General features: G+C 50.2%; 1 protein-coding gene across 3 annotated transcripts in view; it reads right to left on the minus strand.

Annotated features, from left to right (window-relative positions):
* The window catches only part of SRGAP3 (SLIT-ROBO Rho GTPase activating protein 3), a 133,590-nt gene that overhangs the window by 68,373 nt on the left and 50,380 nt on the right, over positions 1-14,837 (minus strand). The gene's annotated exons all lie outside the window — the stretch shown is intronic.

Consider the following 14,837-nt stretch of genomic DNA (forward strand, 5'->3'; position numbering starts at 1 on the left):
GTGCTAGAGCAGGCTCCCTCACAAGCCTCAGGTTTAATTCAAGGCTTGCTAAAGCCAACAGATTTTTTTTTCCAAGAGAGAGCAGAAGAATTTCATTCACCAGCCTCATATTAAAACCTTGCTCTTTGTCAAAATAAACAGCTGTGTAAGTACACAGAGACCAACCCTTAGAGCTTTTCAGTTGCCTTTTTGAAACTAGAAAATGATACTTCAATTTATCTAGTCCTACCTGAAATCCTGTATTCTTTGCATATAAACTAACATATTATTTCTTGATAAACGACCATTTGAATTCCCACTGAAGAGCTGACAATGACCTGAGGGAAGCTGGCACTGTAAATGCCTACTCCTCTCACCCACGTCCTCCCAGCGCTGCCAGGTTAACTGGCAAATCAAACTTGTCTTTGGCTCAAAGGCTTAAAAAGTCTGTCAGACCCCCCCAAACTCCAGCTCACAAACCACCACAGACTTTATCTGTTCCAGGTGGTTTTGCTTTCTCATAAGGACCTTCAGACACTGTGACAGATACACTACAACCCCCCGCAACCTTTGCCGAAGAGGGGCTCTGCGGTGCCCGGAGGGTGCCTGTGCAGAAGAGGGAGAGAGGGTGGGAGCCTCGGGCAGCCTGCATCTCGGCCGCAGCATCGCCAGGCTGCCTGCTGCCTCCTGCCATGAACAAGCACCCCACAAGCAGCAGACAGACCTGTTCTCCAGGGCTGACTCTTATCTGGCACACCAATTCTGTTCAGCACATTCAAATTATTGTAAGACCAGTTTAATGTTTCTCCTCTTTTTACGTCGGAGTTGTATTTTTCGCCTTGATCAACTTCATTTTGAGGATACTTCTCTCCCACGGTAAAAGACCAATTGCACTTTTTCCAGCTCCCCCTTCTCACATAACGCAGCCGAGGCTGCAAATCCCCGACATGGGGTTTATCCCAGGAAGACAGGCAAGCACCAGAGAAGGAAACGCTGCTCACAAAGTGCAGTCAGACCCTTCGCCCTCTCTGCAAGAGGAGCAGCACAGCACCTGTGGCACAGGGTGCGACAGAAATACACCTTCCAAACCGCTTCCCAAACACGGGGAAGGTGTTCAGCAGCTCTTGGAAATGCTGCACAGCGAGAAAGCCTGCGCAGGCAGTTGCTCTCTCTTGCAGGAGCAGCAGCTGGGCTCTGCCCGGCGGGAAGGGGAGCCCTGCAGGGAGCGGGCATGCAGAGCTGCAAACAGGAGGGAAAAAATGAGACTAGACATAGAAAAAAAAATATTCAGAGTGAGAACAATTGGGCTGAGCAGGCTTCCAGAGGGGGCAGCTGCACAGCGGAGAGATCAGACAAGCCAGAATCCCAGAGGTCGGATGATGAAACAGTCTGTGCAATGACTGCCTGTTCCCAGATGCCAAGGGGAGAGGGGAGAGCAGCCCCCCAAGGCCCTCCCCACCACCACACACCCCACCTGCAGAAGGCAGCTAGACACCTCAGCTGTGTGGGTCAGCTCCCAGCAACAGCGTATTACTGCATGCGCTCACCTTGAGAAACTTAGCTTTCTGCCCCCAGTGAAAGTGGTGCAGAGAAATGCACTCCGCTGAGCAGACAAGGCACTTGCAGCCATTTTGGTCCATCCACAGCAATAGCCTTTTTAATGCTATGAACATTTTTATAAACAATCCATAATAAACAACATATTCTTTAACTTTTCCTAAGGTTTGTGATTAAGTATATTTTTCTCACTTTGGTCACCTGTAGCTGATGGACCCCAACAGGATGCATTTGCAAAGCATACCTAGCAAAAAAGCCAGCAGAGAAGCTTGGCAGCAGGAGCACAGCATCGTGCTTGCTCCTTTCACCATGCGTGCACCCTTGGGGCTTGACAGGGCCAGAGCAGTACAGGACAGCACACCAAGACACCTCGGAGAGCCTCTGTCCCACTTTGTTCCCCGCCTGGCTCCCACAGATGTGCCAATTCACTGCTGGCCTAACGCTAGCAGTAACAGCACCATCACCAATTCAACTCCCTCTATTCTGTACTAACACTATTTTTTCCTTTCCAAATTATTGCCTAGACCCCCTCAAGCTCTGCAGCCCACCAAATCCAGGGGGAAGCCCCATCTCCACCTGCTCTTTGCCCAAGTACCCTACAGCCTCCTTGCATAGTCTTGCACATCTGTGCAACCCAGAGGGCGAATCCTGCGCTCAACCAACAAACCCTCGGGCCAGCCAGTTGCTCCCCGAGCGTGCACACAGGCCCCACAGCCCCACACTACAGCACTCAGACACTCACACCACACCTCACTGCTTGGCGGTGAGCCATTTCTTTTTTAACATGATGGACCAGACCCACACCTGATCTAAGGTGACAGGCAGCTCTCAAAACATCAAGTTTGGCTGATTTATAAACACCCAAACTCCTGGCCGGTTTTGGGAGTCGAGGGTAGAGGGGCAACAGAGGACACGAGAGTGAGAGGGGAAAGAACATTATTTTGGTGACAGCAGAGTTTACCGTTTCAACTAGCATCACATCCCAGCTCAGACAGCATCCAGGCCACAAGTCACAGCTTTCCCTCCATCACCTTATGAGCTTACAATACATTAACAGTTAACTCCCAAACTCAGTGCATCACCAAACAAGACAAAGCACACGCACACCACCATGTACGCGCATACGCGTACAGGAGAAACGCAACTTGTGGTTATTGGAGAAGCTGTGCATCAGGGCTCGCTGAACTGGGCAGCCCCAAGTTCTCTTTCCCCAGCACATCTCAGGCTTGATTATCAACCAAGAGGCCCACGGACACAACAGAAGGAAGGAAGATGACAGGTATTTGTGGGTGCTTCTTTAGTTCAAGTGCTTCTCCGTGCAGCTCAGGGATTTCGCCGTGCCACAGCACGGCAGGCTCCAGCGTGCTCCTGGCCAGCCCACGCCAGCCTGGCAGGCGGAGGAGGAAGCGGCTCCCAGCGGACTCCTCCAGCTGCCGGCAACGGCAGCAGGAACCCCGGGCACTGCCAGCCCCGCCGGACCACAGGCACCTTCTGCGAGAGATGCAGAGCCCTCGCCTGCCCTCCCACGCTGCGAGGGGGTGCTCGGCCTCCTGCAAGGATTACGAGGAGCGGACTGCAAATGCGAGCTCTTGGGTGACTTTCTGCCTGGATTTTCTGCAACAGCAGGAGCTGTACTTTTCTAAACTTCTGGTGCAAGGCTGCAGCACGTTGAACTGTCGCTGCATATGTGATAGGAGGACTCCTCTGCCTGTACTAAGAAGGAAGTCCTAAAATTGGTAAAGCTCTTTGGCAAGAGGGCTAGACCTCATCCTTGGCTCCTTCTGCAAATTCAGCATGGTAAGACGACAAACGGTAACTTACCTGCAAGAGCCACAGCAAACTAAAAATACCTCTACTGCCTGAACACATGCTCTTGAAATTGCTGCATCATAATTGGGAAGCTCAGTGACCTGAACAAAGACAATACAGTGGTGTCATTCCAATGCGTGAAACAATCTTCAGTATGCATGCATATATATATATATATATGTGCACACAAGGCAGGCTAGCCCTACCCATCCCCTGCCAGCATCACACTGTCCCACAACTTCGCAGCTACAGCAAGGTCCTATCCAGACAACGATTGCTCCATACTGGATGCAGAATTAATAAATTATTAAGTAATGATGATGCAAAGCACTGACTGAAATCACAGAAGATTTATGGACAATTTCAAGCTCTTTAAATTGGTGAGGATCCCATGTGGAGGAGCTTAAAATTGCCATTATGAGAATCTGGCAATCTGGTATTTCTACGTATAACAACTATCATGCAAGACTGAGCCACTCACAGCCTGACCAGGTGAACTTGGAGAGCTTCAGGAACAAGGACACTTGCAGCAATCTCATTACCGGGTAATTTAATGATGGCAGTAGTGGGACTGGAGGCTGCAGGCTGCATGAAAGTCACCTAAAATCAGAAAACCCCTTGGAAATAACAAATGCTGAAAGCTCCGAAGTTTATCAGTCACCTTATGTGGGATCCTCCGTAGGCACTGCTTTTACAGCACTTCCTTTATGTTCTTGAGACTTTATGAGAGCAGATAGCATAATTATTCATAAAAATGCATCTGAGGCTCATACACAGTCTTGGCAAGGGACTCAACACACTGCACTTGGCCACTAACAAAGCCATTTTCCATTCCTGAAGTCTGCCTGGATAACTGTGTAACCATCCCTGCGGTATCCAAAGCACTCTAACTCGTTCCTGACCTACATCCATCCCATCAGCAGACACGAGGCTGCTGGACACAGGAGCCAGAAGGGCTGAAGTCCCAGGCAGAGGAGAAAGGGTGACATGGAGCAGGGATGCTCAGCAAAACTGCTGCCTCTACCGAGGCAGTGCTGCGTGGTCAGGGCTCCCCTGTGACTCTGGGCATCTGCTGCGCACAAACATTAGCCCTCATACACAGCTGAGCTGCAGAACACCCTGAAATGAAAGACAATTCCACTATACAAGCAATACTAGAAATACCTGTTTAAAAATATAGATATAAAAAAATAAGGCTGCCAAAAGAATGGAGAAAAAGAAATTAAGTTCTCATTGCAAATGAGGTCTCAAAATGACTGGTGTCAGAGTGTCTTGGTCTTTACTCTTGCATGAAAATAAGCAGTATCCTATTCCTATGGTATCCAGCACCATGCCGAAACACAGAGCTGCACACCTCGCAAAAACGCTGCTTCTCCATCCCCTCTTCTTCACATTTGCACTTATAGTCAGAAAATAGATTCGCTCCCCTTGCGATGGCACTTTCTCTGGGGAGAGAGGAAGGATGCTTTAATGCCACACAGCAATATTTAGGCTGGTTTTGCTACAGAGATGCATGGGAATGCCTGGAGAAGCTCAGTGAACTTCCAGAAAGCAGTACCTTGGTCATCACACCTGAAAGCTGGTCCAGTCCTTGGTAGCTGGGACTCCAGCATTTGCTGAAAAATAGCCTAAGCTTTACAGAAAGATCACATGTACGTAGCACTGCAGCTTTGATTTCATCAGGAAGACTGCTCTTCAGGGACTCTGCGTTGTGCAAGAGCTGGGATGCCTTATGGGATCAACAGAAGACGACCACCTACGCAGTCATGGCTTCCGACAGCTCCCTTGCTTTCCACCCGAGCAGAGCCAGGATGTGAGATGGCAGGCTGGTGCTGTCATCCACCGAGCTCGTCAAAACGGCTTCCTGGGGTACAGCATGCCTGCTACATTACAGCGATGCTTCATATGCACCCCCTTTTGTAGGCAAGCACTTTCCCCATTACACAACTTCTGCAGTTAACAATGGCATTCACTGGGGCTGAGGATGGCTAAGAGTAACCACCTTTGAATTAAGCCTCTTAAAAACCCACTGCTACGTTCCTACAAGATACAAAGGTATCAAAGTTTCATAACAAAACATTTTTAAAACCTTCACATTCCTCTGCCAACCAGAGTTTCCTTCCCACACAAGGTCAGTGGAAATTTCATTACATCCCATATGGATTTTACATTCCCACTCCTGCTGGTGCCAACACAGGACTTGCTTTACAGAGCTCTGCTTTCCTGAGCAAGTTTGATATAGATTTTTATTTAAAAAGACACAGATTTGATCTCTAGTTCTCTTTTCATAGCGGATTACAACTCGAGGTGGTCTCCAGAACAGCTCTTAAGAACGCTGACAATGCACAGAAATACAAGGAATATCAATAATGCTTCTCCAATGTTTTCAATTTCCTACCTCTTCCTATTTTTTTCCAGATCTGAGCAACTGCTGCTCATCTGATCTGTATATCTGGCACAAAGATTTCTCCTTGGCTCTTACAGGGGTCATTTCAGGCAGTTCAGACAGCAGCAACACACGCAGACTCGCCAAGGCTCCTGTAGCTTTCACCACCCCCTGCTCTCAGTAATGGGAATTTCCAGTTTGTGCCCATTGGACCTGCAGCCAGCAGCCTCCACCGCAACCTCGGTGAGGGTCACCGCCTCCTGCCCACTCGCAAGCCCAGCGCCGGCCCCGGACAGACAGGCAGGATCCAGCTCCCTCTCCCCCATCATCCCACGTCCGCTGGCTCACCCCAGAGTCCTGGTACCAAGAAGGACTCAACAGTGGCATGTCAGTCCCACTGGTGGGTGAGGATGCTCTGGGGCATCCAAGCATCAGCAAGGCACATTTTGACCTTCGCCAACAGAATTTCTTTCCTTTCCCCACTCCTGCAATGTGTTGCTTTGACACCTTCAAGTTTCCTTGCAGGAGTTCAGCCAGGCCAGTACCACCTAAGCACGCAGAGGCAAAGGGCAGTCTTTCCAGACACAGAGAGCCTGCTAGCTGTGACCCTAAAGCCACTCAGCTATGAGGAGTCACACAAACAAACGCAGATGGCCACTGACCCCAGGAGCTGTTGCTGCATGTTAAATGGAAAAGGTTTGCAGCAGAAAACAAAATTAAGGGCTGCCGGCATCATTAATGCAAAGACAGAAGCAGTAACAGAGAAAACGACATTCTTCAGTGCTCTGGAGGTCTCTGAGTCAGCCGCTCACAAACACAGCCCCCGACAGCGCCTGCATTGTCGCTCCCCTGCTTCCATCGTTTCTTTGCTGCCGCATTTAAGAGGCACCCTCCTTTCAATTAAAATGAACTTGCTCTTAAGTAGCCTTTTCAGATAATCATGAAAAAATACAGGCAGACAGAAAAGCCTTTTTCTGCCCTTCATGCCTGCTGCCTAGGGAACAGGCAGGAGCACTCGGAGGACATCCATTTTCTCCTGCCTGCGCAGCGATGCTGGAGACCAGCCCCACCGACGGAGCAGCCACCATTTGCCGTTTGATCCCGACACCCTCCATCCTCCCCCTCTCCCTCTAATCCAGCCTGCTCGTGCACCAGAGATGGAGAGAGCAGATCCCCACTGAACCCAAACCCAACAGGCCTCTACTAACATCCAGGGTGACGCCTTGATGGGCACCAGCTGACAATCCAGACCAAAACCCACACTGTCTTCACCAGCACTGTTTCCAAGCAATTTTCTGGCCAGCAGCATGAGCATGAGCTGCATCAGTCCTGTCTGTCATGGGGGGATTAACAGGCCTTTAATTATAACCTTCAACTAAGTGCCAATTATGTTTTCCATGTCAGACAAATATCTCTTCAGCACCTGACCCCAAAACCTTAAACTGTGGAAGACAGAGCTAGAAAGCAGAGGACACTCACAGGAAGAGATCACTAATTGTGTTTCTGTAATTGGAGGGAGGGGAGTCATCTCCAGGCACTCGACTGCCTCGCGGAGAACTGGCTTTTAGAAACGACTGGAGTGAGACAAGCTCAAAGCACAGGCAATTGGGAACAACTGGGCTACAATAAAGCCTACGAAGAAAGAGCTAAACTGTTAAAAACCCAGTGGGCATCCACCATCACTCAAGGATTAACCCCTTCGTTCCTGCCCTCCGGCAGCAGGCATGCTCTCAGCCGAAGGTTTCAGGCAGGGCTGCCTGTACCCCCGGTGCACCCAGCCGGCTGTGCGCAGGAGGGACACCGACAGCCTCAGGTGGGCCACAGCCGCTGCCCACCGCAAAGGGCCACGCAGTGCCCACCGCCCAGGCGGACCGGAGGGACCCTCCATCCAACGCCCGCCACGGCAGGAACCGGCACCCCGAGCACCATCGCGGCTGGGAGCGATCCTGCCTCTGCCCGCCGTCCCGGGGGAGCTGGACACGGCCCCCACCTCTGCACCGCTGTTACCTGGCCAAACAGCTGCTTTTTCTCTCAAATAACTGGAATGAGAAACCCCCAGCTGAGAGTTTTATCCCGAGCGATCTGAGAGTCAGCCATCACAGGCTGGTGGAGCAGTGCAGCATCTCCAAAGGGCACCTGAAGAAGAGTGGTTTGCTTTGGCTGTTACAGAGTAGGGGGTAGCTGGAAATGACAGGCCCAGGTTTGGACTGCAAACGCTCTCATTTGCATTCCTCTTCCCCAAAGCTTTAGAATGAGCCATTATAATCTAATGAAACACCATCTGTGGTCAGCCTGACCTCTCCAGTTGCACGCTTCCGCATAATGGTTACTAAGAAGTTGCAGCAATAGGAGAATTGCTTCTGCTCACCAATGAAGAAACAAGTACAGGAGACACTGTTACACGGTGGCAGATTGGTAACTCCTGGAATTCACATAATGGTGGCAGGTCCTTATTCACGCTGCGTCAAAATAATTTGGCAAACTAAAAGGAAATGGGTTGCCTCAGAGAGCATCACTAACGAGTTATTCTGTGAAAGCTAAAGGTCTCTCAAAGAAATGACCCAAACTGGGCTCAGACCCTTTCTTGATTCAACTAGTACATACATTTTTTTTAATATCCCATGTTCAGAGCTTTCCCTGCTAGATTAAAAATAAGCTCCTTGCCATGAAGAGCAAACCTCACAAGGAAAACTCCCCAACGCTGGCTTCTGCCCAGTACCATCAGGATGTGAACAGAAATGCTGCAGGTCTGCAGGAGAAAAACAGCCACCTCACAATTTGTGTTTCTGAACTTGGAATTTATAGGAACTTTTAGTAGAAATCAATAAACAAAAACCTACCGAAGTACTTTAGGAAGAGCTGAAAGCATTTGCCAAAAAGCAGAACAGCAAAACATTAAATAAAGTTGCGTAGCTGGTCACATTTCCAACAGTAGTTTGTCTGAAATGCTCCCATGATTTAATTCACAATACATAAAGTCACAAACAGTGGCAAAGGAGAACAGAGTGAGCCATTCCGCAAACAAAGGTGCTAAAAAACTCGAGTCCCCTTGAAATCTGGACAGCTGGCTTTCAAGATGTGCTGCTTTTTTCCTCCCAGTTTGTTTGGTTCTGTTCATAAGAAAGGACCTTCCACTGTGAGCAGTCCTGTTATTTAAAATGCAGAATCAGAGGTAGAAAATGCAAGAAATACAATTTCCTCAGCTCTTCTGAAACACAGCGGCAGAGATGTTGGAGAAAACAAAATTCCTTGGCAAACCAAGGAGAGCAACAACACTCAAGACGGGCTGCGGGACTGCTAATCCAACTGAGAGAGGGAACATCTGTAACCAGATGATCTGGGGATTTGGCTTTTGTAAATATTTTCAAATCAATTAGCCCATATCGCAGCTGATGACTGCTCGTTATTTTTAGGCCACGCACGTAACCACGTGAGATGTCAACAGCAATCAGATTTCCCGCAGAGACGCACTCCAGCCTGGGGGCCCAGCAGCCCCTCCGGGGTGGCAGGCGGGATGACACCCACCGCTGCCTCCAGGACCACGTCTGACACAGCCCAACATGGGGGAGCACGGCCCTGCAGAGCCCCAGCGATGGGCCCTACTGCCAATACACACTACCGAGATCCCAAATACGGCAGGAATCCCTCACCAAAGACCCCCAAGAATGCTCACATCCCTCTGAAAGCTGGAGAAAGACTTCTGAATGCGACAGAGGGGATGCAGAAGGAAAGTGAGTGTGACCACCACGGCCAGCCCCATGACACAGAGCACTGGGCACAGGCTGACACGCCTGATCGGGGATAAACCCACTGCAAACAGCCTCCCACTGCCAACAGCCAAGTGGTACGCGAGTGTTAAAGACAGCATAGAGATGAGAAAAACGTTTTACCTTCAGCCTTTGGCAGGTTTGTAAATGAACGGCAACATTAAAAAAAATGCAAAAGAAAACCCCACCCAAAAACTTGACAAAGCTATTCAAAAGCCAGCTCAGGAAAACAACAGCCAAGAGCGTATACAATCGCTGTCCTTGGGGAGCAGACCCAAGAAAGGAGCAACTTAAAACCGAAGAAAGAGTATGAGCATAAGATAAATAGACATAAACTCACCATGAAGAAAATTAGGTGAGAAATTGGAAAAATCAGTAAGATTCTGGGTCAACCAGCTGGAGGCATGTGTGAAGACATATCTACTCTGGCAGTGGCAGTCGGTAACACCGTGAACATGTTAACACGGTGCTGCTTATGGCCAATGGCTGGGTGGGATGACTGGGCAGCCAGTCCTTGACGGCCCTATGAGCCTACAGCTGGGCAGGGGGCTTAGAGGCAGCATGTTTTGACATTATGGTCACTACAACCCAACTACAACGCTGAACCTGGCCAAAATTCTGTGTGTGTGGTTTGCAGCAAAACGGTGTGCTTCTGCAGCAAACTGCAAATTGCTACACGGAGGAAGCACTCCTTTCCGTACGGGTTTTGTAATGTTAGGTACTGTTCCTCCTCCGATACAAGAAGATTTACAGTGGCTCAGACAGCGTTTTCTACCAGGCATCAGCCCCCACGGTGTCAGCACGTGAAGGCAGCGCTCAATGTCAACGGAGAAGTCTGTTGCACAAAGTTCCAGAAAGATCTCCAGGGAAACATATTTTTTGGCTGCTTTCTTAATATAAGACTCATCTCCAAAATGGTCCAGTGGTCACCGACCCCAGACACCCGCAGCTCTCTGCGCCAGGAGGAGATGGCAACGCTGTACCCGGTCCCACGTGCCCACCAGCTGCAGCTGAGCCCTGTTCCCCACCACACAAGGGGGCTGCAGCAGAACGACAAGCACCCCAGGCTTACTGCACGCAGCACACCACTAACAGCGGCTCACACGGGGTCCCAAGATGAGCTGATTCTCAGGGACACTTCTGTTGAACTTCTGGAGACACAGACCTTCAGAAATGCTGGAGTTCATACGATCACCACCACGACAAGGCCGAGTCTCATACCTCGAGGGAGCTCTGCATTTGGGTTGGAAACTGATACTCACCAGTGTGCCAGTGAAAGAGTAAAGTAAAGTGAAGGCAATTCCCCAAACCTTTTCAATACTTCAGAAAAGTGTTGTTTGGGTTGATGTTGACATTTTGGCCAGCAGATCAGGATAAGTCTCATTTTTTCCTCTCCTAGGCTGTTCACCTCATCCATTCTCCAGTGAGGACAATGCTGGCAGCCATGCACAGAGCCCGAGAATGATTACACACATCCAAATAGCATACCTCTGACAACACAGATGATGCAGTGTTTTACAAAGAACAAAATTATTTGGGACAAACTGTGGCCAATTTGAGCACTCATATTAGAAGCAACACGCTTATGTGGAGAGGTCAAGATGAAGACAGCATGCTCCACTCCGTTTCATTATTAACACGCCACTACTTCAACCGATCCCACCCCCAGCTTGCTGAAGGATATTTTCCATATGGTCTCATTTTTTAAATATAACAAACTCTAGATGAATGCCACTAGATCAACGCAACTTTTACCAGTGGTATTTATTATTATTCTTCACTTACTCCTTGTGTCTTCATACAGTTCACATATTCTCCTGGGCAGCAGAACCTCTGAATTTCAGGCATTTACAAATACCATGTTGAAATCCCAGCCCCAGCTGAGACTGTGGCAAAATTCCCACCAGCTTCAATGGAGCTAGGATTTCATCCTTTGGCAGTAAATGGAGCAAGTGAGACAATCTTGTTCTCCAGCAGTTATTTTGCAAGTCTCTCCCCTCTTGCAGTAACCCCTGGCTCAAATACTTCTTACCTCAAAAGCTGATAAGGGCCAAGCTCCTTAACTGGCATCAACCACAGTGGAAACCAACCCCAGCAGAAGTACAGTGCCGATTCGTGGTGTACTGCTGCTCTAGAAATTACTTTCTTCATAAACAGTAAAGCTTCTTAAACAATCAAAATAAGGTTGAGCGAAGCAACCGCAAGCTAAGCAGCAGAAGGTATGATGGTTCACAGCCACGTTTACTTTTGTTGTCCCATCTTAGGTCAAAGTGCCACACGAGATGGGCAGTGACACCTTTTGCTGCTGTACCTTCAACGCGATGCTTGCAGCCCAACACTGCAGCTTAACAACAACCCGCACACTTACTCCAGTAACAGAAACTCGGTTGGGTCCCAGCAGAGCCCGTTGCCAGAAGAGGCGAGACCATGTGTGGGAGCCAGGACCAGCCCCTGGACCTGTTGCAAAGTTCACATATGGGCAACGCATGACAAGTTTAGGATGGACTTATTAAATAAATCCAATTCTACATGGGCAAAAACTGGTGAAAAACAGGCAGTGGAAAAAACCCAGAGAGTTAAGACTCGTGAAGGTGCATAGCCTGAATTGAAAGGCGAGAGACCACAGGAGCCAAGCATGCTCCAGCAAGCAGTAAAGCCTGAGGCCGTGGCCACAGGGATGCAGCGATGCTCCAGCCGGCAGAGCCGTCCGGCTGGGAGCCCCGCACATCCCAGCCCCACCAGCTGCAGCCCGCGGCCAGGCTCCCTGCAACCAAGCACCCTCCTCCTCAGGGACATGTTGGTTTTGGCATGCTGCCCCCTCCCCAGCCCCCCTGCCGGGCCAGGGCCAGGCTCTGGCTGCTCAGACAGGGACAGACAAAAGCAGAGGTTTCTCTAGCAACGAGCCGGGATGAAAGCTTTCGGAGACCTCCTCCTCGTCACCCAGCGGTACCACGCTCCCACCGGCCGGGCACAGCCAGGAGAGCAGGAGCAAGCCCTGCTGCTGCCAGCCTCCAGCCCGGGGCTTCGGATGCAGCCCACCCTCCGCTTCTGGCTCGGCCTAGAGCAGCTGCTCTGGGGAAGCGGAATTATCTGTTCAGGAGAACAGTGTCGTCAGCTGATCTTCCAAACGGGCAGCCTAGGACAGCCGTTCTTCTAACATACGTTTCACCCCACTGCTTTGTGACAAGTGAGAAAACATGCTTGGCAACAAAAGCCATTATTTTCCTCGCAACTGGGATTAGACCCAATAGTTTATTGCAAATATAGCATGGCAAGTTGGACTCAGAGGAGAATCCAATTCTTCTACAAATACGGAATACACTAAGAAGGCCATTTGACTCCCAGTTTCTTTTATTTCCCCCTTCAGACTATTCATGTGCTGTCTTCACTAAAAGCCCAACCCTCTTCACCACAGAATTACCTCTTATGTATTTTCTAGTGCTTTGTCATCTCGTTTTTCAACAGTACGCACCATTTCCCTTGGGAGAGCCCTCACACACACATCTAATGCACCACTAGCCTGGATTTATTACTAAAAAGCCAAGTGGGCTGTTACACCAACCAAACCCACCTGCCCCAGGCCAGGCAGCTGCCAGCACAGCCCGGACAGCGGCCAGAACACCCCACGGCGCGATGCTCTGGGAGCTGGGCGCAGCCTCCACGCACAGCTGCACGTGTATGAAGACAGGCAGGGCAGAGCCCCGAGAGCCCATGCGGCACAATGTGCCCGCGGGACGCTCCCGCTCCCCGACACCTCCGGCACGGTGCTCTTCAACCACCCGTCTCGTCTCGCCCCGCTCCGCAGGCAGCTCCCGCCGCCGATGCGGTTCAGCAGCAGCGGCAGAGGGAAACAAGGGATGGTGCTGCCAGAGGAGCATCCATCTTGTGACGAGTGACTCCGGGCCAAGGCTTTGGCAGGTCCCAAGTGTGACACTTTTCAACTTAAACAGCCAAGGAGCTACAAGGACCACTGACTGGAGCATCTCGAACGCAGAGCTGCCAGCCACACTTTCTCCTTCCTGCCGCGCTGATCTCCTGAGTGCCAGCCGGAGGGTGCCCTCAGCCATGGTGAACACATGTGAAAGCTTCAGGGAAGGCACAGAGCAAACTGCCAAAAGCAAGCAAACAAGCCTCCTTCGTTCCCTTACATGTCATTATTAACAACCCTGTCTAGAAAAAGACAAGAGATTTGGCTCTTAGTAAAACAAAGAGCAAGACAAGGCTTTTATCTGAAACTAGAAGTTTCAGATATGGGGGGGGCCACAGAGGAGAAGAAAACACTTCTCTCAAGTATGAAAACAACGCATGTGCCATTGGTGTTTTTCATACACTTTTTTTCACGCATGCCTTTAATCCCCAGTCTAAGGGAGCGCATCAGGAGCCAGCCCACTCCTGGACGCAACACCAAACCAGAGGCACTTCCACGGAACAGCCCCAGTTTTGCCTTCGTACCCACACTGAGCCCCTACATCATTACACACTGGGCTGTAAGGTACCTCTTAATTTGTAACTACTAAAAAAGGAAGTGAAAGTGTAAGAAATTAGATCTTGAACTGAGTAACTTCTTCCTTCCTGGGAAACCCCCTGCCCTGGCGGGAGCCTGGGGCAGGGCACAGGGTCCCCCGGGAGGAGACGCGGGGCCACGGGGTTTGGAAGCCCCAACTAGCAGCTCAGGACAGCTGGGGTCAGGAAAACACTACCTTCATTTTGCCACTAACCAAGCTGGTTTCTGGACGCTGCCCCAGCCCCTGCTCGCTCACTCGCCCCTTGCTCCGGAGGGGGGCACAGCCAGGTCCTGGGGTTTCCTGCAAGCCCAGACCAAGCATCCTGGCACATGATGGGCTCCCTACCATGCCTGCAGGAAAGAAAAGCAGCCAAGCCGTGATGAAAAATTCCATTTCTACAGGGATATTTGCATAAACAGTTTTAAATACGGCATCCTTCCCTTCAAATTAACTCCAACCGTAACAGCGCAATAGAAATGAACCGTCTGCGCTGGTCCCCTTGAGAGCAGTGCACGGGCATACCAGAGGGCTGGTGCCCAAAGTCACATGCCCCATCAGGGCCACATTATAATACCTTAACACCTCTCATCCCGAAAGCTTCACAAGTGGCCATGCCACTGCTACGTGGGGAGGGGAAGGCAAAACCAAAACCCTCACAGCTTCTCCTCCCAGCAGCACAGCAGCCAGGCAGGAGGTTACTGCCTTCTCCTGCTGACTTTGGCAGCAACACAACTGGAACACGCTAACTACTGCTCACAGCTTATTTTACTCCCTCCTGCTCTCTCCAGTTACCTACGAATTTTGTTTTTAATGAGACTCCCCTGAAATCAAACT

Source organism: Aquila chrysaetos, chromosome 20 (assembly GCF_900496995.4).
Source record: "Aquila chrysaetos chrysaetos chromosome 20, bAquChr1.4, whole genome shotgun sequence".
In the NCBI taxonomy this organism is placed as follows: Eukaryota; Metazoa; Chordata; class Aves; order Accipitriformes; family Accipitridae; genus Aquila; species Aquila chrysaetos.